The following is a 21031-nucleotide window of genomic DNA, read 5'->3' on the forward strand; positions in this document are numbered from 1 at the left end:
GGTGAAATAGCTTCTCCAATTCCTCAGTAGCCTTAAAAGTAGAAAACATTAGAGCAATCATTCACTGTATGGGGTAAAGAATGTGTGAAGTTTTAGCTCACTTAAAGTCATTTAAAAGTTCACTAAGAGCCTGTTCGGGAAACCCCATTGAAATCAGCAAGAGCCTTTCCACTGGTTTCTTTTCCCAGAGGGATAGTACTGAAAAAGAAGCAACCACGAATTTCAACTACAGAGAGCTGCAAATCACAGGGCATCAAAGTCTGAAAACCCTCTGAACATACCTCCCTCCAGCAATTGCCTCTCTTCTAGCTTTTGTACCAAGGGGGAGTATAAATTACCTGCACTTCTGTTTGCAAACACATTTCGGTAGGTGACATTACGGAGTCATGCAGGGACATACAAGCTGCAGCCCAGAACTGCACTGATGGGCATTGCTGACTGCTGAATGCAGAAGTCTGCAGAGCAAGAGGATGTCACAGAATCACAGAATCACAGAATCGTTTAGGTTGGAAGGGACCTCTGGAGATCATCTAGTCCAACCTCCCTGTTCAAGCAGGGTCCTGGGGCTTCCCAGAGGTGGGAAGCAGCCGTGAGCTGCTGAGGCTGCAGTTAGCTAAGGCAGCTGAGCTGACACCTGGACCAGCCTGCAGTCCCTACCTCTTCCTTCAGCTGACTCTCACTTTGCCTGACCCCGTGCTGCACTGATTCAGTTCACTAAATCAGAAGGAAGCTGTTCACAAATGTGTGTGTTCCGGATAAATTTTTGCCATTATAGTGAGCCAAATGAGCATGGCAACAGTCAGACGAAAGAGCCAGCACTGGGATCATGTATGCAAAAGAAAGTACACTGAGATTGTGGCTCTTTTGGTGGCTAAAGCCATTAAATCAATTCAAAGTATTTCTCTCATCTGGCTGCATGCCTCTGTATATCACATTTTTGGGGTGCTGGCTTGTAAACTTCAATGAACGAAGCATGGTAAATATGATTTTTGCCATTGCTAGCAGAAGATCATAGGCTTTGTGCTGACCCAACACCACAGGGTCTCAGGCTGCTCTGGGCTGGCTGTGGCCAGAACTGGCTGTGACTGTGATCACCAGGGTCCGGTGGCCAAGGGCCTCCTGCCTGCCAAGCCTCAGCTCAGCACCACGGCCACCCGCAGGGCTACGGGCTGCCCCCGGCCGCTCCCTGCCTGGCAAACAACAGCCCTTGTGTGACCCGGGCTGGGTGCTGGGCAACTCTCCCGCTGGAGCTGGGGGCCGGGCAGAAGGGAGCCGGCGGTGGGGAGAGGAGGGGTGGAAACAGCCCCAGGGGGACCCACCAGTGGGGAGGAGGAAACTCCACGGCCAACATCACACTCCTCCCGGTGAAGAGCTCCGGGTGGGCATGTTTCATCATTCCCTTCCCCTGCATTCTGCTAAGGGAGATGGACGCTGTCAGCCCGGGGACACTGGCAAGGTGAGCTCCACAGCAGAGGAAGGGGGCAGACACTGGGAAAGTGGGAACAGTTCTGATGATTGCATCTTTAATGAAGCTTTTCTGTGCTAATTGAATGAGTTGGACTGTTACGCTACCAAAGCATTAACGGGGCTAAGAATAAGTTCTGAACTCCACATATATGGAGTCTCCCCTTTGGCCCGTCCCCAGATTGTTGACTTGGCTTACTATCCAAGCCCTTTTGTAGTCTTTGTGGAGAAACGTGCCCTGCTGGTGTGCAGTTCAGCTCCTCCTAAGTGCGAGGTCTAAAACGGGGCAGACAAATCTCACTCGAGAAGGGCCTCTTTCTCTCCCCTGAAAATTTAAAGAGCATGGAGAGAGCTGGCTCAGAAGGGGATGCTTGCGCTGTAGGTGGGTGAGGTTAGGCGACATAAATCCCTCGCGAGGTGAATGAACCTTCGCTCGGAGCAGAGGTATGAAGAGCTCCCTGGGGAACCCTTCCTGATGGAAGCGTCGTTGAGTGCGGCACGTTGGACGGCAGATAGTCTGTGTAGCTCACTGTTCTCTTGCCCTGAAATGCCACAGAAAAAGTCTAAGTCCGTCTTAGGAGCCATTGGTGGCAGCAGGAAGGTGGCCACCCCTATTTTTAACAAGGAGAAACAAGTTGGCGAGAGATGTGGAGACTGAATTTCTTGGAGTGAAGAAATAAATCCATCCATGGCCAGAGATGGTTGTTGCTGTGATCACCAGGGTCTGGTGGCCAAGGGCCTCCTGCCCGGCCGGCCTCAGCTCAGTGCCATGAGCACCCACAGGGCTATGGGCTTCCCCCGGCCGCTCCCTGCCTGGCAAACAACAGCCCTTGTGTGACCCGGGCTGGGTGCTGGGCAACTCTCCCGCTGGAGCTGGGGGCTGGGCAGAAGGGAGCCGGCAGTGGGGAGAGGAGGGGTGGAAATAGCCCCAGGGGGACCCACAACCGGGGAGGAAGAAATCCCTTGGTGGACATCACACTCCTGGTGAAGACCTCAAGATGGTGATGAGAAGTTATTACCTTTCTGTTCATTCTGCTTGACATTGAAGCTATAAACCCTGGGATACAGAGGGACACTCACACTGGCAGGCTGGCAGAAGCATCATACCAGAAAGAAGAGATATATATTTGTGAGTTCACTTGAATAACAATTCAAGGGGTATTATTATTATTATTATTATTATTATTATTATTATTATTGTGGCTTTTCTGTATTAGATTGCACTGTGAATGTTAGTTATTTTACCATTGTACTGTGGGTAGATTGACTAACAATAAATTATTGCTTCCTTTCCATATGGTATGCTCTCATTTGCCTTTAACTAGACTCTGAGTGCAATGTGAGGACCATTTCAAACCAGTTGTGAAGGAGCAGGGTGGTAAGTGATTTAAAAAATAACAGGAACTGAACCCTATGGTGCAGTTTGAGAAGGAGAGGAAGAAAGAAGGAAACTTACAAAGGGTCATAAGAGAGTTGTGCTAGAGAAGAATGAGAAGTCTGTTGGCCATATAAGATCTCTACCACCTGTGTGTATGCAAGATAGAAAAACAACATGAAAATCTTGAAGCATTAATACACGTCCAATATCTGCATTTAGTACTTCAAACTGATTGGGCACAGGCCCAAACACTGTCTCTAGGTGTCCCCACTTAACACCCTTCCAGGCTTTGATCTGTCCTAACCATCCTTCTCCCAGACAAGGCAGAGTCACTGTGTGGAGACAGCACTGGCCAACGGTAGTCCCCAGGAGACAGCTTGGATGTGGCACACCTGTTTTAAGGCAGGAGAGTTTAGCTGTAGGGACATGTGTTGTGGCAGTTAGCTCAGGACTAGAGAAACGTCCTTGGTTTGCTTAGTTCACTAGCTCGGACATAGCCACCGGGACAGGGGCATGGGAAATAAGGGTTGAGAAATGAATGAGCAACGCTTTCTGGTCAGCTACAGTAGGCATCTGGAGGACAGGCCCAAAAAAGATGTAAGAGATTTGAAAGGCTTGTTGGAGAAGTGATGAAGCAGGACATGACCTATCTGGTACCTGAAATGTTTGGGCATCTTTTATTTCAGAAGGGGGAGAAAAGCTATATGGGAAGAATTTGCTGAAAATCTAAAGTTGAAAGGCAGCTCATTGTAAGCAATCTCAGAGACCATAACTGTCACTTTTTTAAAGAAGGGAAGGAGTAAGAGCAACGAAATGAAAATAGACTTGGCAAAGTAGACAATAAATGCAAAATAATAATGTTTCCATGGTAGACAGTCTCATTGGCAATGAAATAAATGCTGTCTCTTGCTGAGAGAGACTATCAAATACCTATCAGCAAACCTCAGTGCCAAAGGAAAAAAAAAAAAAAAAAAACAAGGGAAAAAAGCAGAAGCACTTTAAGAGTCTGAATACCTAAAAAATAAATAAATAAATATAAAGTGGAAAGAAGGCTGCATGTTTAATAACAAATATAAACAAAAATGGTTTTGTGGAGGGATAAAAGCAAGAAGGTTAAGGTACAGACTGAATAACAATTAGTAGGAAACAAACAAAAAGAAAATTAGGAAGAAAAAGGTCTGGAAATCACTCACATAAGAGGAAGACAAGGAGAAGAACAGGCCCATTGTTTCATGGGAAGGAAAACGTATAGCCAGTGATGCAGAGAGGGCCGAAGTTGGACTATGCTTCAGAAAAAAATTGAAGGAAATGTCAATCTTCTTGTAAAAAGAAAAAAGTTAATCATGATCAGATAGTTAACACAATTAATTATAAAAAGTGATATAGAAGAAAGATCCATGAGAAAGAAAACCAGATTAAGGTGTATTGAGGTAAGATGGATGTATCTGACCCATCAGGACCTGGCAGAATCAACTCAAATGCTTCAGGAAGTGGCTCAGAGCAGCTAAGTCATTTCATTCAATAATTCATGGATGGCAGGTGAGGTTCAAGAGGACAGGAGAGCAGCGAGCATGAAATCTGTTTTAGGAAGAAGGAAGAAATAGAATCTAGAAAAGAAAAGACCTGTCATCTTAACTTCAATGCCGAGGAAGAATTTGGAACAACTTATTAAACATTTTTAATAGAATATACAGAAACCATCCCCTACACCTCTGTATGATTTTTCCTGCCATAAAGATATCACTTCAAACCAACATTCTTTCTTGCTTTATAGGATAGCTCCCTATTAGACCAGGGAAAACGGGGGCTGTGATAGACAAGATTATGCATCACATCCTATAGGATTTTCTGGTACTGTAACTAGAGTGAGGTCTGGATGAAACCACAGTAAAACAAGTGAACGATGTGGGTCAAAAATCAAGTTCAACGAGTAAACATCAGTGGTTCATTGTACATCAGAAAGTAAAGCAGGAAGAAGTGGGATCTTGCCAGGCTCTGCGTGGGACTCGTGTCTCTCAGATATTTCCTGATGACTTCAACAACGATGCCAAAACCTCAGAAAATGTCCAGAGCAGAGCAACAAAAGTTGTAATGGGCCAGAAAACATAACCTAGGAGGAAAGGAAGTAAGAACTAAGTTTGCTTAGGCTAGAAAAAAGCTAAGCACCAAACAGAAGTCCTCTAATTTGTAAAAAACAGTTGGGAAGATGGTAGCGATTGACTGTTCTCACTCTTTGTCAGGGAAGGGTAAAAAATGTCTATTTAATTTGCGGCAATGAATAATTAGTTTGGACTTTCAGGAAATATTCCTTATTATGAGGATGGATAGCGAAACTCTTGAATGAGTCACCTACGGAGTCTGTAAAGCCTCCTTGGAGGGTCCCTGCAAAATTTGAGATATCTGACTTTTGGGCTACCACCAATCAGAAATAAGCATAAATCTTACAGTTACTGGTACAGCATAAATTTCTCTAACTCCTGGTGCAAACGTGCAGAAGAAGGAGGCCAGAACAGTGAGGAAGAAAAGTTAGAGAAATTACAGTAAAGGGAAGACCGTAACACAAAAAGAAAAAAAAAGAAAAAACAAATCAAAAGGTTTGAGGAGAAGTACTGTTGAGTATTATTCAGACATAATTCTAAAACAGTGACCTTTGAGCACGGACCATGTAAGGCTTCAAACTTCTAGACACTCTTCTGAAGTGAATCCCCACAGCTGTACAAATCCTCCCTGAGTCTGCAAGCCAAAGGTCCCGATCTGTGACACAAAGTCCACTAATGTTTCCCAGTCTGCTTCAAAGCACTTTGATAAAAAAAGTAGTATAACCCAGCTTGCTGTTTTTTTACCTTGAGATGACAGAGAGCAGCTGCTGGGGCACCAGTCACCACCCATGCGGTGGACTGTCCTCCTACAGCTATGTCCACCCCTGCTGCCAAGCCCACAGCTGCCACTGCTAGTATGTGTATACAAAAACGGGGAAAGGCTGGAGGAAAATATTTTCATCACACAAGCAGCCCAACACAGAGCCAAACTTGCCCCATCTCACACCATCAAGGACTCGCCTGTTCTCTGTTAATGATGGGGAGACTAGAGCAGACCTTTGCGACAGCTATGAAACCTCCATCGGTGGCTGATGGTATTTCAGGGAATTGCTGCTACAATGCTTGTCCTTATCCTAACAAGGCCTGGGAAGTGTGTGCTACTCGGAAGTCCTATTTATTTTCATGGCATGCTCATGCCAGCAAGACTAGCTGATTTAATGCATGACTGGTAGGGCAAGTAGCAAAAAGCAGGACTGAAGAATCTCACAGCCAGGAAACAGAACTGGAACCACAATTACTCTGGAACTTCACATTTGCATCAACGACCTGGTGAGGAGAAGGAAGAACCAAGTTCATTTGGTTCAATCAAAGACCAGCATCAAAAGCTCTTTAAAGGACTCCCAGCAGGGACAGACTAAGGGGTACCTGGAGAAAGCTAGGCTTTCCTGCTGGCTTCTTCAGTACTTCCATATGTACCCAGGGCATCTTCCACATCAACAAGTCCTTGCAGATGGATCCTTCAGTGGCAACCACTGAGCTCCACAAAACTCAGACATGACTATTCCTGGTGAAAGAGAGACACAGCTACAAAAACATTATTTCCCCTGTGAAATGTTTTCTCATCTCACCGATTTGCATCAGCATTCACAGATCATGATAGTGAGACACTCCGTGGTATGAATACTAAAGCTGACTGCATGTGAAGGGAAGTGATGAAATCCAAGGGGCACATGCACATTATGCCTGAGACCCCACAACACGTGTCACTTATGATTGTATGAGGTGTAGGCTTCTATCTCTAGAGCAATATAGGCTGCTGCAGCCATGGACTTTCCTCTGCTCAGAAGGGATTTCAAGAGGGAAAATGCGGGGGTGGGGAACATAATGCAAATAGTCAGGCTGTCACATTTTTTAGGTCATTTTACCAGGCTTATAGATTTATCCTGTCCCCAAGGCCCTTTAGCAGGATTGGACAATGCAGAGAGGATCTCCTCTCTCATTTCAGCAAACATGCAACCTATCTCCTCTTTTCCCTTTTCTACCTTTTATATGAAGAGCTCCCAGCAGCAGGAAGTAATTTCAGCAAATCAACACAATGCATCCTTCAACAGATCAAGTTCTGGAAGCCTTTTTTTGCTTTATTGATTTAACATACGGCTATTACAGCCTTGACCCAGGGGATATTTGCAGCATAAGGAATGACAGTACATTTGCCTACAATATACCACAGCAAATTAGAGAGGCTTGCTTCTCTACCACCAGTTCCAAGAGGGATGAGAGCTGTTTTATGATGTGGCTTCCTGCAGGAGTTGGGGACCACCTTTGGTGACCCAGGACGTCTCTTCTGGTCCTTTGTCCTCTCTTTCGCTGCCATAAGTCCAAAACAGAGGATCATGAATCTGCCAAGCAGTACTTACAGTCATACAGGGACACAGAACAGCTTTCATGGTGACTCTAGAAAGAAATAAAAATAAATTAGTGCTCTTCAGCGAATCTGAAAGCTGGCCCTGATTGCCAGACTTTTTCTCTTAAATATCTCCAGGACAAATTTATTAAAAAGGAAGAACCCAGAATTTGTCTCTGAGCAACCTCCCTGACATACCCCTGGGCCACGACCGGTTAAGGGGTGAAAGTAAGCAATTCTGGGGATGCAGATCTACCTAATTCATTGAGGAAACAGTGGTCAACAGAGAAAGAGTTCAGCGTGCCCATCAACCCCATCTAGCCATGCAGCAGGGTAACACAGGGACCCTTCAAGGGAGAGCAAACCCTTCTGTAACCTCACCACCACAAGAGCAATGGGATTGGTGGCACTTACCAGGCCAGGCAGTCACTGCTGGGTGTAACCCAAGTGCCGGAAGCACACAGGGCACCCAAGCATGTCACCCTGAGGTGACTCAAGAGACAAATCATGTCAACAAGAAGCAAAACTAGCTTCAGAGCAAACCTTGAGCAGCTCTTGCACAGCCATATCGACATAGCCGGTGAGGGGAGGAGTCATCTCTCTTGGCTTGAGATGTCCCAGCAAAGCTAACCTCCCTTGTTTTGTCACCAGAGAGTCAGTCCTTTTCCTGTTATCCGAAAGTAGACACTTGCCCAAAAGAACCAGGATTTCTAGTAGTCTCCGCTGTCTATGAAAGGATCCAAGGCCACCAACTCAGCTGTCTCTGCCTACACTTAATCATCTGAATCCCATCTGGAGTGACAGTACGGTTCTGCTTCTCTCACAGTTTAAAAGGTCTATGTAAGCTCTGAGAGTACTAGCAATAGTTGTTAGTGTTTGCTGATAACCCAGATATGTATTATTTTCTCCAAATGTCAATAGGGTTTGTCTGTTTTTCCTTGAACAGGACTCTTTTTAATCTTTGTTTTGACCTTAAAAGACCTGTCAGTGTTAGTCCATGAAATCAGCTTAACAACTTTCCCGTCCTTTCACTTCTGGTTTATGAAAATAATTTCCCCATTGGTTCCACTTTCCTCCTTCATCTCTGCAATTTCACATTTGTTGTTGTTGTTACTGCTTATTTCTGTCTCTCACCCTGGTCCCTAGCAGTTCCGGTTCCCTGCAGAGAAATTACAGATTGCGGTAATAATTAGTTTGTAGTGTTATCTGCTTCTGTCCCTCTAATAGCTATCAGAATAAAGCTGTCACCCAGCACTGACCGTCTCATGTAATCAGAATAATATAAAAATAACCTTCCCCAGAGCTGGCAGTGCTTTTCTTGCTTTGTTTCCCTAATTGTGTTTGTTAATCAGAAAACACAATTAATTTTCCTATTTCCACTTCTGCAGCTTCATTTTTTCCCTCCAAGATAAATTTAAGATTGGGCATCCTACTGCTAGTATGTTTGTCTACTTCCCGACATTTTCCTGCTGATGAAACTTGTATCAATCTTGGGGGAAGGAACTGGCAAAATGTTGATCAAGTTTGTTTGTTTGCTTCTTTTGGCAGATTATCCTGGTTTCATTCTGACCATTAATTTAACCTATTTTGAAAGCAGTATAGGATTGTTTAAAATCAACTCAGGTCAATACAAGGGACTCAGGATCCTTGGAGTCTGTTCCTGCTCCATCACTCACTTCCCTACATGTTATCTAGTAAATGACACAAATGTTTGGTGCCTTGGTTTCCCTAGCTGCGTAACTGATACCGGCAAGTTGCATGGTGCTAGCTCCTGAGTTCCTCAAAACAGACTCCTGCTGTGATGACTTCTGAGTCTTAAGCAGGATTTTCAAGTACACGTTGATTTCAGTGGGAAGCAATTTGAACAAATTCTGGGTCTTCTGAGTGCAAAATGCACTCCTATGAGGTCATAATGTGCTTCCTGTGGATCCTGTGTAATATAAGCTTTTGCGAGTATTAATCCTCTCAGGAAAGGCTCCCTGAGAACCCCACGAAACGGCTTATGTGCGTATGGTTTCCTGATCAAGGCAGTGCTACCTTTGACAACGTGCTGCCTTCACTTGGAGTTGGTTGCACTGGCCTCCAGTTCCCTCAGGATAAGGCTGACCTGGATTGAAAGCCTCATCTGGCTTCCAGTGAAGGTGGTGGGAGTCTCACACGAGGGAAGGCATCTGGATTTACCATTACATAAAGATGAATTTCCTTTTTTTTCACAGGTAACAGCAATTGCCTTTTTGGGTAATTAGCTGAGGAGGTTTCCCCTGCTTTATAATCAGGAGGACCAATGGCTCTTCAGTCCCTCCCCAGAAATATCTTTGGCAAATAGTATCATCACTGTTTGTGAACCGTCCCCCACAGCTGTGGGGACAGCACACAGGTGCTCCAGCAGTGAAAGAGCTGAAGTTCCCCCTGCTACGAAACACACTGCAGAGGAGATAACTTAGAGGAACTGAGTAATATCCCCTCATCACAGCCACAGGGGTGCAAACATTTTTTAGGGCTGCTCACAAAGCCCTGGTAAAATGGATGCTTGGGAACACTCTGGTCAGGGACCTTTCTGGGAACAACCACAGGAATTCCCCAGTTCAAAACAGCCAGGCTGCACAGCTCGGCTCTAGGATGTGAGGCATATTTCAGCAAAACAATTACGATCAATCCACTGAGGGAAACATCAGGAGGGATTGCATCAAATTCAAAGTAGTTGCAATCAACTGATAGACAAATTATTATTCTATGCCACAATTATCCACTTGGTTGCAGCTACAACCACAGCCAGTTTTAAAAGTCAATATCACTTTGTCCTGGTGCTAGACGTGATAGCAAAGAGAAAGAAAGAGCAGTAAAGAGGATGGTCTGAAAAAGAAAAAAGGAATACATTTAATAGGGACAGGCCAGACACAGGCAAGCTGCTGCTTAGGCAAGGGCAATACACTGCATGTGTGCAAGGTGGAGCAGCAACGTGTCAGAAAGACACTGGAATGCTATAAATGCTATCACAAACCACGGGATCAGTGTCTGCAAGACATGAGATGAAATCTTTGCTGTCTAGTCAGTGTAAGGAAGGTTTCAGCTAGAGCTCTGCTCCTCCTGAAAAACGTGTGGTAATTGGAGAGTCTGGAATAGGGTTACAAGAGGGTGCAAAGGCCTAGAAAGTAGATCCTGCTGGGAAAGTCAGTGCTGATTAGCATACAGGAGACAAGGCTGAGAGGGGATTTGGCAGCATTCTTCATATATGCAAAAAGATACTGCAAAAATGAAAGGCAACAGACTGTTTCCCATGCCTACTATGAACAGGGAATCTCCTTGGAGGACAGGATGAGGAGATTAAATAGCAAAGAGAGAAATGTAAGGCAAGTATTAGGAAAATAGCTAATGGTCAAGACAATGCCTTCAGCAGGTACGAAGATATTCTGACCGGAGGCTGGTGAAAACAGATTATTGGTACATCCGTAAGACAGCCCCAGGTAGGACAAACCCTGTGCTGTGTTAGAGGGATGGACAGGATGAAAAGCCTTTTTTTTGGTCTTGGTTCTTCTCAAGCTTCTACTGGCTGCCACTTATAAGGAAGCTTGTATCCCATAACTCGCAACAGATCATGTGGCCTTCAAGATGCAGTGGTCATCAGTAAAGGCAACCTAAAGATATGGATAATTGCGGCACAGAAAGAATCAAGAGGGTCGAAGCCATTGAACTAATGAAGCAGTAACAAATGAGCGCTGGATATATATATCATCTCTTGCATTTTGCTGTGAAGTTTGCAAGATATTTCTCGGATAAGACTCATTCAGACCCCTCCCTAGCCAATGACAGGCTCTCGTTTTGGAGGATACTTGCCCTCCAAAGTGCTCCATGCAAAGTGCAATATTTGCAATGCTTGGTCTCATGCCATGGCCTGTTATGAAGTTCAGCGTGTCTGCACGCTGAAAATATGTATGTGAAGCAACTGCCCAGGACCAAAGGTGGCAATGCACTACAAATTGTTGCTATTCTTTAATTTTGCCAGAGGTAACTGAGGCACAGAGAAGCTGCCTGAAATGTTCCAGTACAAAAAGAAAGTTGCTGGAGAGCCAAGAACGCACTCCTTGACTATCTACTCTCACTTCAGTGCTTTCGTGCCAAAGCACCCTGACAAAGAGGCTGAAAATACGTGTTTCCTCCTTTCCTCTGCAGTATACCATTTTTCACAAGTAGAACAGGCATCTGTCTAGGGAGGAAGAGGAAGGCAATGCAACTCAGGAAACCCGTCTTTCACACAATGTCTTCCTATGCACTTTTCCTGTAGGCCTGCTGAATGTTGCTTCCCTATGTTATTCCTCCCATTTTCTCTTGGAAGCCATTCTGAATCACCTTCCCCGCTCATTATTTTCTGACACTACAGTCTCAGGGCAAAGATAACATCCCGGAAATAAGCTTCAGGTTGTAATTACAATATATATTGGTTTATAAATTCGATTGTAGAGCAGTCAGCAGTCAACATTCATGGGAAAAGAAGGAAAGGAATCAGATTAGAGATCAGGTGGAACAAAGGAAGCTTGGAATAGAAACGCTAAGGAAAAAAGATGATCAAGACAACAATAGAAAGATATTAAGCATGGTCATTTTAATGCTGAGGTCAAATTCAGTCTGGACAATACTTTTCTAATTGTGGAAATTGAATGTTTTTTTAAAAGTTGATCTGATATGGAAACCAAAAAGTTCACTGGATTTAAATATACAATTCCCCACCTCTACCCTCCCCCAAAAAATTAAGAGACTTTTTTGGGGGGTTTTATGGAGGCCTTTTCCCCCATCAGCTTTACTCTGGAGACTACAAAGTCAATTTTTCTCAGCCTAGGGTACCCAGGGAAATGGTACCCAGGTCTTATACTAGAGAAAAACACCTTACTTTTTTTCCATGTTTTTTATTTTGCTTTGTTTTTGTTTTTTAGGAGATGTAATGAGATCGTGTAGGCTGAACAGACATCCATCTCCTCTCCTCGGTTAAGAAAACTGTAACCCAGCAGGACAAGCCAAGATGAGCTAGATGCCATGGCTGGCTGACCAGTCTTCGTCCCCTCGTGAGGAAGCATTCATCCAGAAGATGGATCTACGCTGATGGTAACATGAGCCCACTTGCAGTCTGTGAGTATCTGTGATAGCTACATCTTGGCAACTGGCTGGATAAGTTGCATGAAATCCATAGGGGAAAGTGCTTGTGAGCTGCTGCATCCGCTGGAAGATGCTGTGTAAGCCTGCAGGAATCACCTGTAAATGGCTAAAACAAGCCAAACTTCCTATTCAGTGTCTGGTGGGAGGAAGAGTTTTGTGCTAGTTCTGCCCTTTCTCTCAGGGATCTGACTTACAAAAAAGTGATATCTACAAGCTTATCCCCTCCATCATCTTCCTGGGTTGCAGCTTTCACCACTTCCTTCAGCTGCCACAGAATAAACTCTGAGAATTTGGACACTAATCCTCATTTTATTTCGATATACCTTTGGACACTAATCCCCATCTTATATCGATATACCTTACAAAGATGAAATGCCTTTCAGTCACTGCTTAGGGTCCACGGAGGAAACTTTGTCAGGATCTTTAAACTTTTCAGAGTGGCTAAAATTGGAAGGGACCACTGAAGATCATCTCATCCAACCCCCTGCCTAAAGCATGTCAGCTAGAGCAGGCTGCCCAGGACTGTCTCCAGTCAGGTTTTGAACGTCACCAAGCACGGAGACTCCACAACCTCTCTGGGCAACCTGCTCCAGTGCTTGACTACCATCACTGCTAAAAGGTTTTTCTTATGTTTAAACAATTTCCTGTAGTTCAGTTTGTGCCCATTGCCTCTTGTCCTGTTCCTAGGCACCACTGAAGAGTCTGGTTCCATCTTCTTTACTCCTGCCCATCAGGTATTATGGGCAGGAGTACGGGCATGGGCATATACACATTGATAAGATCTCCCTCAGTCTTCACTTTTCCAGGCTGAACAGTTCCGGCTCTCTCAGCTTCCCCTCATATGAGATATACTCCAGTCCCTTAGTCACTTTCGTGGCCATTTGCTGGACTTGCTTCAGCAGATCCATGTCTCTCTTGTACTGGGGAGCCCAGCACTGGACACAAAACTCCAGATGTGGTCTCCGTAGTGTTGAGCAGAGGGGAAGGATCACTTCCCTTGATCTGCTGGCAACAGATCTGCCTAATGCAGCCCAGGATACCCTTGGCCACTTTGCTGCCAGAGTGCACTGCTGACTCATGGTCAACTTGAGGTCCACCAGGACCTCCACATCCTTCTCTGCAAACCTGCTATCCAGCCAGTCGGCTCCCAGCCTGTACTGGTTCACAAGGTTATTCCTTCCCAGGTAAAAAGTCGCTTCATTTGCTTTTACCTGTATTAACGTATGCTGCTGAGCTATTCGCCAAGGTATTCACAAGACAGACTGCTGTTGGGACCCACTGGAGGACAAGTTTTCATTTCTGCATCGGAGCACAATATATAGATTAAAGTCAGAATGGAGCTGCCATAGACAACACAGTCTATGCAGTAAAACAAATCAACTATGAACTGTAGCTGGATGTTATTTCCAGGCCCTACTCTGAACCTCTTACATGCTCAGAGGAAAGAGACATTAAAATATTTGAAACTGAGCTACAGAAACTTTTTTTTTTCAGCTCTGGAGGAGCAAATTTGCAACCCAAGTGCAGGCCAAGATCTCAGCTTCCATACTAACGTAAAACATTTATTTACTGCTGCATTGCTGCAGAAGTTGAACTTTTTTGTCTAATGATGTTGCAAAGAACTAGCTAATATGCTGCAAATACAGAGTATTCTGATAACTCCAAGCATTTTAGAAGACCTTACTGCTCTAAGTCCTGTTATTTTGCTTAAATACTGTATTTAAGTCTCCTTGGGAATGACCTTTGTCAAAGGAGAGTCTAAAAGAGAACTGATTTTAAATTTTCTCTTCAGTGTTTACAGCCCAAACATAGCAACAGTAGGAGGCACATGAAAACGCCTCTGAATTTTAATCTACCAGCCTCTGGAAAAGCCTCGTGCTTACGTTCAAAACATTAATCCTGCACTAATTTGCATGCAGGCTCCCTCCCAGTCTTTCTGCATATTTTGTGCATGCACAGTCACACGATGGTGACCCAGCCAGCAGGCATGGATATCTCTGCTCTCTGACAGATGGCACTGAAACCTCCCAGTCCCATGGCCGAAACTAGGATCTTCAAGCCAGCAGTAGGTCTTTCTTGAGGGACTGGAGAATCATATTTCTCTTCTTGCAACAAAACTAGATCTAAAACCAAAAATGAAGATTTATCATCTGGTCCCTCACACATCAGCAGATTTTATCTAGATAGTTTGAGTTGGAAACCTTCAATTCACCTGTAGGTGGTTTACACTCTTGGGCAGCGGCTAAGAGAATATCTTTAACTAGTTTATCTGCACCAGTTCTACAGTTCATCTACACCCAGTTTATCTGCACTGGCCTCACTCACCCCAGCAGGGAGAAGACTCAAAGCCACAATAGGCTCACATCTCATCCATGCTACAACTTCTCGGTCAGTTTCTGGTATGTCACCCTACATCACAATATTCTGAAGGTGTCTATCAATGAGATGGTTCGTCTTCCTGGTCTATTGAAAACACGTGCCTGAGAGCGGACTCTGTCCAGCCACCAGAGCTCTCCAGAGAAGGGAGACCTCTTAGCTTGGATTCAAGTCATTTCAGACCATGCTGCAGCCAAAGCCTGCAACAGCTCTCCATAAACTCAAGGCAGAGGCTTTAAGCCTCTGTTACAGTCTGTTAACACCCACAATATGGAGAGAATGTGCCTGTTCATGAACTCTATATAATAATGCTAGTCTGAGTGTCCAATGCAGGGGGTCTCTAATTTGTTCTATGTCTCAATTTCCTCATCTTTTAAATGAGGCTGGTATCATTTCTTTTCTCCAAACCAACATATACAGGGTTTAACTGTTGTCTGAGATACTCAGCACCACATCAGCTTTGGAGTAAATAGCCTTTTGCTCCAGCAGTCCTCTCAGTCTTGTCAGTAGCAGGGTAACCTGGGGGCGTTTCCTCCTCCTAATCCCCTCTGGTTTTTCCTTCTCCTTATCAAAAACAAGCAATATTCTGCTTTGTATAGAAGAATCTCCCAAAGGACTGAACCACACGCAGCTTGCAAACTCCAGAGCTCCATGGGATTGCCAGGCAGCATCTGCCCACAACACAGCCCTGCAGACCACATAGTCCCTTGTGGCTCCTCCCTGGCTCCCAGATCACACTCTTCCATGCTCTGGTTTTGATCTCTTGCAGAGTTACACCGCCAGACACTGGAGGCAATAGATTGTGCCTATCACATATGCTCAAACGTGCCAGTTCTCTAATAGCTCCAGGATGCCATCTAAAGTACATACCTTTTCTCCAACACCCACTTATGTGACTCCCCCAAAAAACACAAACACTGAATCAATGTTAATTAAAAGTAAATTGTGTTTGAAAAAGAAGGAAGACATCTGCATATGATCTTGTTTTATTATTACAATTAGGCAAATGAGGTTTTCAAGCAAACTTGAAATAAATTTGGGAGAATTTATGCCAGCATTAGGACACACATAATAAAAAGCCGTTAGCAGGTTTATTGCAGCAAAGCAAATCCATTTAGTGCTTTACTGGGAGAGGAATGGGTGAGTGAAGTGCTGCTCTCTTTAGGCATTTACAGCCCTAAAAGCTCCTTTGCAAAACTGGATTTGGTTTGGGAAGATGAGTTCACTTCTGTTTTGCTATGATCATGGTTCTTCAGAAGAGAAGCGTGGCCCAGGTTTGGCCAGCCTAAATTCCCAGCTTAAATTCCCTGTCCGTTAGAGCCCAGGTGATGGCAAACTCCGCTGTTTGGACAGCTGAAGGAAAGTACTGCAGAGGGAGCTATTGAGAGCCAGTCAGTAAGGAACGCCAGACATCAGGACTTGTTGGGAAATGAGTCAGGCTAAATGAGGGTTTCAGATGTTTACAGGAAACTGGTGTTATTCTGTGAAATTGTCCCTGAAGGGCTGGAAACTTGCAAACACTGTTAAGATTTTAAAGCAACAGCATCTCCCAGCCAAAACTCATGCATGCACACACACAAACACAAATAGAGCGCACAAGAAACTCGAAATTAAACGCAGAGACAAACCCCAGATATTTGAAAGTTCTCCACATAAATGACTCCGAAACGCTCTTAAATTTTCTTAGAAATAAACTCCCTGCAGTAACATTCATACTTTTCCTTTTTTGAGGCCATCCTGCAGAACAAACAGCCAGGACCACCCTGAGCTCCAAGGCGGCACTGATGACTTTGGAAAACTGTCAAGCTGCCCAGGACTGTCCAGGGTGGGAGGCTAGTCTCACGGCGTAAGCCACCGGAGCCATTGAACAAGCAGGTGTCAGGGGTTAACAGGAGCCAGGCACTCTGCCTGTGTCTGCTTCGTGTCAGGGAGGCTGCCTTTGCTTTGTCAAAGCCAGGACCTTTATTCGTATTGATATCTGGAATGAGCCTGCATGCCAAGGGATTTGGCAAAGGGGGGAAATACTGGGAGCATACATTTCCTGCTCGATCCGACAGCAACAGCTACACAGTTCTGCGTTACCCTGCTCCCCTGACAGGCTGCCCCAGCATCTGGCCAGCAGCTGTCTCTGGAGCTCTGCGGTCATCTCCAGAGTTGGCCTTCTCCTTGCGAGGCAGCACAATGATCCAAAACAGATACTGACGCCAAAACCTGGGCAACTAGTTACCTAGGGCCATATTCAGGCCGTACTGAAAGGTGCAGCTGGCACCAGCTAGAGTCAGTGAGTTTAAGGAAGAGATGGGGGGAGTGAAAAGCAAAGTTGTGCAGCCACGGCTTCCTCTATAGCCAGTGGAAACTGATTAACACCATGCTAAGACCCCTGTCTCTCTGCATTGCCAATGAGTTGGTCTTTCACTGCTCTTTTTACCCCAACCCTACAAAAGGCTTCTAAATGGAGCAACCATTTTTGGTGTGTTTATAGCACAAACTCTTTAGCCTGGAATCAATCAGACTTTGGTTTTACCTTATATAGCACCAAGCATCATGGGACTGAAGTTCTTCTGCGCTCTGGTGCCACCACACTAAATGCCTAAGCCATAACATTACTTTCCTCTTCCGTTTCACTGCATGTAGCACATCCTAAGCCTCCACCATGTCTGATCGATCCTGGGAACCCCCAACACTCAGCTCAGACTCACCTGTGGCTCTGGAGGGAGGTGGTGGAAAGCCTGTGCTGTGCAGAAGGATGGATCATCATGGGGCTTTTGACAGAAACAAGGCCTACATTTGTTGCCAAACTTGGATGGACTTTGGCATTAATAAAGCCTACAGTGTAGATCTGGATCTGGGTTTAGGGGAGCATATGAGGAAGAAAGCCTTTTGGTGAGGAACAACCTAAACAAAATGTTTAAAAATTAATGAAGCACAGAAACTTTATAAAAACGACTAGATCAACTACTCGTAAACACAGTTGTCCAGGCTATCTTTTCCAGCCCTCTTAAACCAGTCCTTTCAGCTATAATTTGCAAGGCAAACAGCTTAAAGAACCAGAGCAGACAATACAGTTCAGGATGCTCCATCAGTGTTGTCTCTGCTAACACCTGTGTCATCTGAGGTGGTCACAGACAGTCTGCTCTTCTTTTTTAACAGGCTGGGTTTCACCTCAGCTAATACAGTGTATATGACCCATTTCAGATGTAGACGTGAGAAGAATGATGCCCTGGGTGCGTGCCTGTTTCCCTCCACTGATTATAAAGAGGGTCTAGGCTTCAACGTGTGTAGGTAAATGCCCTTTTTGGGCCAGAAGAATCCAAATGGAAAGGCTGAGCAATTCAATGGGCATGACGCAGGCCTATATCTCATGTCTGGCTCTTCTCGTCACTTGCTGAGTGAACTTCAGAAACTCATTTTATTTCTGCCTCTTTTTCTCCCCCAAACTGTAGAATCTCTCTTCTTCAGCAGAATTAGAAGTTCCCCAGGACTGTCTGCTAAATATGTGCACTGCCAGGGCACATAAGGAGAGGGCAGAGAGAAGGACAGGAAAAGTTTAGGAAGGAGACAACAAGGCATGCTTTGTCATGGGAGATGAAATGAAGATACTCAAAATGGCACTGCAGAGAAAAATCATCAAAGGAGGAAAGCTTTAAACTTAACTCAGCTGCAGTCGTGAAACCTTGAGCCATGCTTGAAAGAATGTGAGCAGTCTGAAGTAATAGCAAGTTATGGGGTTTTCTAGCCATTCTTTTAATTAAGCTTGATATTGTATCACATATATGTGTCTAAAAGACAAGACTTTTATTCTGCAAATAAGGCATGATGCACAACATTAACATTTTTCCTGCTATGCACAGTGCAAAAGAGGACAGGAGCAGTATTGCATCTCAGACAAATATTGCTGCTAAACCATTCCTGGCGCCTAGCTAAATGACCAAAAAAGGGGCAACATCACTATATGGTCATGACTGTGCAGCAGGAGGGGATCATGCTAGGCAGAGCTGCAAGGTCTACAAGTATTTGTGATGCCTGCATAACCCACCCATATGTTTTTGCTAACTGTGTTAAGAGATGAACTGCCTTGATGGGGCAACACAATGTCCTGCTTCTAAGCCCAAAGCTGTCAGAGCCAGCTAGCAAGGAAATGCTGCTGTCTATGCTAGTAAATAGGGCTAAGACACAGGGCTGAGCACTGACCATGAGTGGTCCACACTGAACTGTTGGCATGGATCCTGCGATGACTTTGATTACGTCTCCGTTTTGACTTCCTGGGAGAGCTCCCAGACAGCAGACCTATGGCTTGGCCACAACAGGGACCTTTTGCTTCCCCTTTCCACCCAAATTGGGTCCAGGGGCAGAGAAAATGTCAAAGGAACCTTACTCGTTAACCTAAGAATACAAGACTCTCAGTTCTCTGGGGTTTGGTCACGTAAGAGGGAAACTGCGCCCTACTAAAGAGCAGCGGCTTCCTGGCTAAGAGGGTTTGCCACAGCTTTAAAAAGGAAGAAGAAAAAAATGCTAGTTAATTTAGGGAAAAAAGGCAATTTTATGTCATTTTGACAGGGTCACATGACACAGGCCCCTGAACAATATTTACAAAGTTGCAGCTAGCAAACCTTCTGAGTGATGAAGCCATAGCAACCTGTGCCAGAAACCAAAGGGCATGATCAATGTCTGCAATTAAAATCTCTTTTGTTTTGGGCTATTCGCATACAGCAACCCTTGCATTTTGGTCAACAGAGCATATTCCACGTAGTGCTCAGCTCAGGCTTTGTTCTCTGCCTTGTTCATTCTCCTAAAGCAGAAAACAAGAGCCATCCCAGCCAGCATATTGTCTGAACCCTGCTTGCTATTGTTTGCAGCCACAACAGTGAACACAAGGTTCCCTGCCTATATTTTTTAATTCCCCACAATAAAGCTTTCGAGATGAAATTAGCAATGTATATTGTAATTGTGTTTTGAGAGTCATAACAATGCAAGCACATGGCGAGAACAATGCAACCACTCATTATTAAAGAAAAAAATAATTAAAATCTCAACAGAAACAATACTTTAATTGTAAAAAAAATAGCCACATGAAGAGTTTGTGCTCCCATTTATTTCCCAGCCAGCCTTCTGTAGCAGCTTCTCCTAATAATAGATTGGTTTGATTTAAACACAAACAAACAAGTACTATGTTTTTTAGCAGTGTATCTTCAAAAGCCACAGGAAAACTACATTAAGCAGATCCTCAGCTTATAGCAGAGTTGCCCCAGTTAGCTTTACAATGTGGGAACCATAATCACAACAGTTTTATATGATAATCTGCCCTTCTTCTCCCACCACCCACGGGGAAGTAAGGACCTTCAGCACTGCAGAGCAACCCTCCATCATTTGAGCCACATGATCTGGTAGAAATGCAAAGCTATTATCACCTAGCAAATGCATCATCCTCCTGAAAAAAAAGAGTGAAAAGAAAGAAGAGTCCAGGGAATTAGGGAAGAATCAGCTTGACTTCAATGCTCAGAAAAATCTTGGAACGAACAATCAAGCAATCTGTCTCTTAGCACCTAGAAAATAGCAAGGGGATAAGTAGCATCCGTCCTCAATTTCCCAAGAACGAATCACATCCAGCCAACGTAATTTCTTTCTGTGACAGTGTAATGGTCCTTGCAGGTCAGAGAAGCAGCAGCAGCAGATGTACGACAGCTTAACCTTAATAAAGCTTCCGATGTGCTCCTGCGACATCCCCTCTACCATCAAATGCCTTAGCTATTTGATCACCCTAAGCTGGCAACTGATCTGACCAAAAATCAGCTGGATAATTGGGTTCAGTTGGTGAAGGGCCCTCTGGAGTCCCTCTCTACCACACTTCAGCTTGGCAGATACTTCAGGGAGAAGTCAAAGAAGAGCAGAAAGGGAGCCTTCTACTTCAGGGAGCCGGAGCCTCCAATCATTGCTAACAGGAGGTGTTTAAACTTGTCCTATGAAAGCTTGTGAAACATGTCTGGAGGGGGCCGATGTGGGCAAATACTTTTTTCCACAACTGGCAGTTAGAGCTCTTACTCAAGAAAGGTGAAAACTGGATACCACTGAGCTTCAAATGGGTCATGGCCACATCTACTCCCAACAAAATGTCCCCAAATCTGTGCTAAACCCTATTCGGACCTTCACAGGCCCTTCTTCTGAAGCTATGGGATCAAGCTACAGAGATTGGTTAGGCCAAGGGCAGCAGACAAGTGCTCAGAA

The sequence above is a fragment of the Struthio camelus genome, chromosome 1 (assembly GCF_040807025.1).
Source record: "Struthio camelus isolate bStrCam1 chromosome 1, bStrCam1.hap1, whole genome shotgun sequence".
Taxonomy (NCBI): Eukaryota; Metazoa; Chordata; class Aves; order Struthioniformes; family Struthionidae; genus Struthio; species Struthio camelus.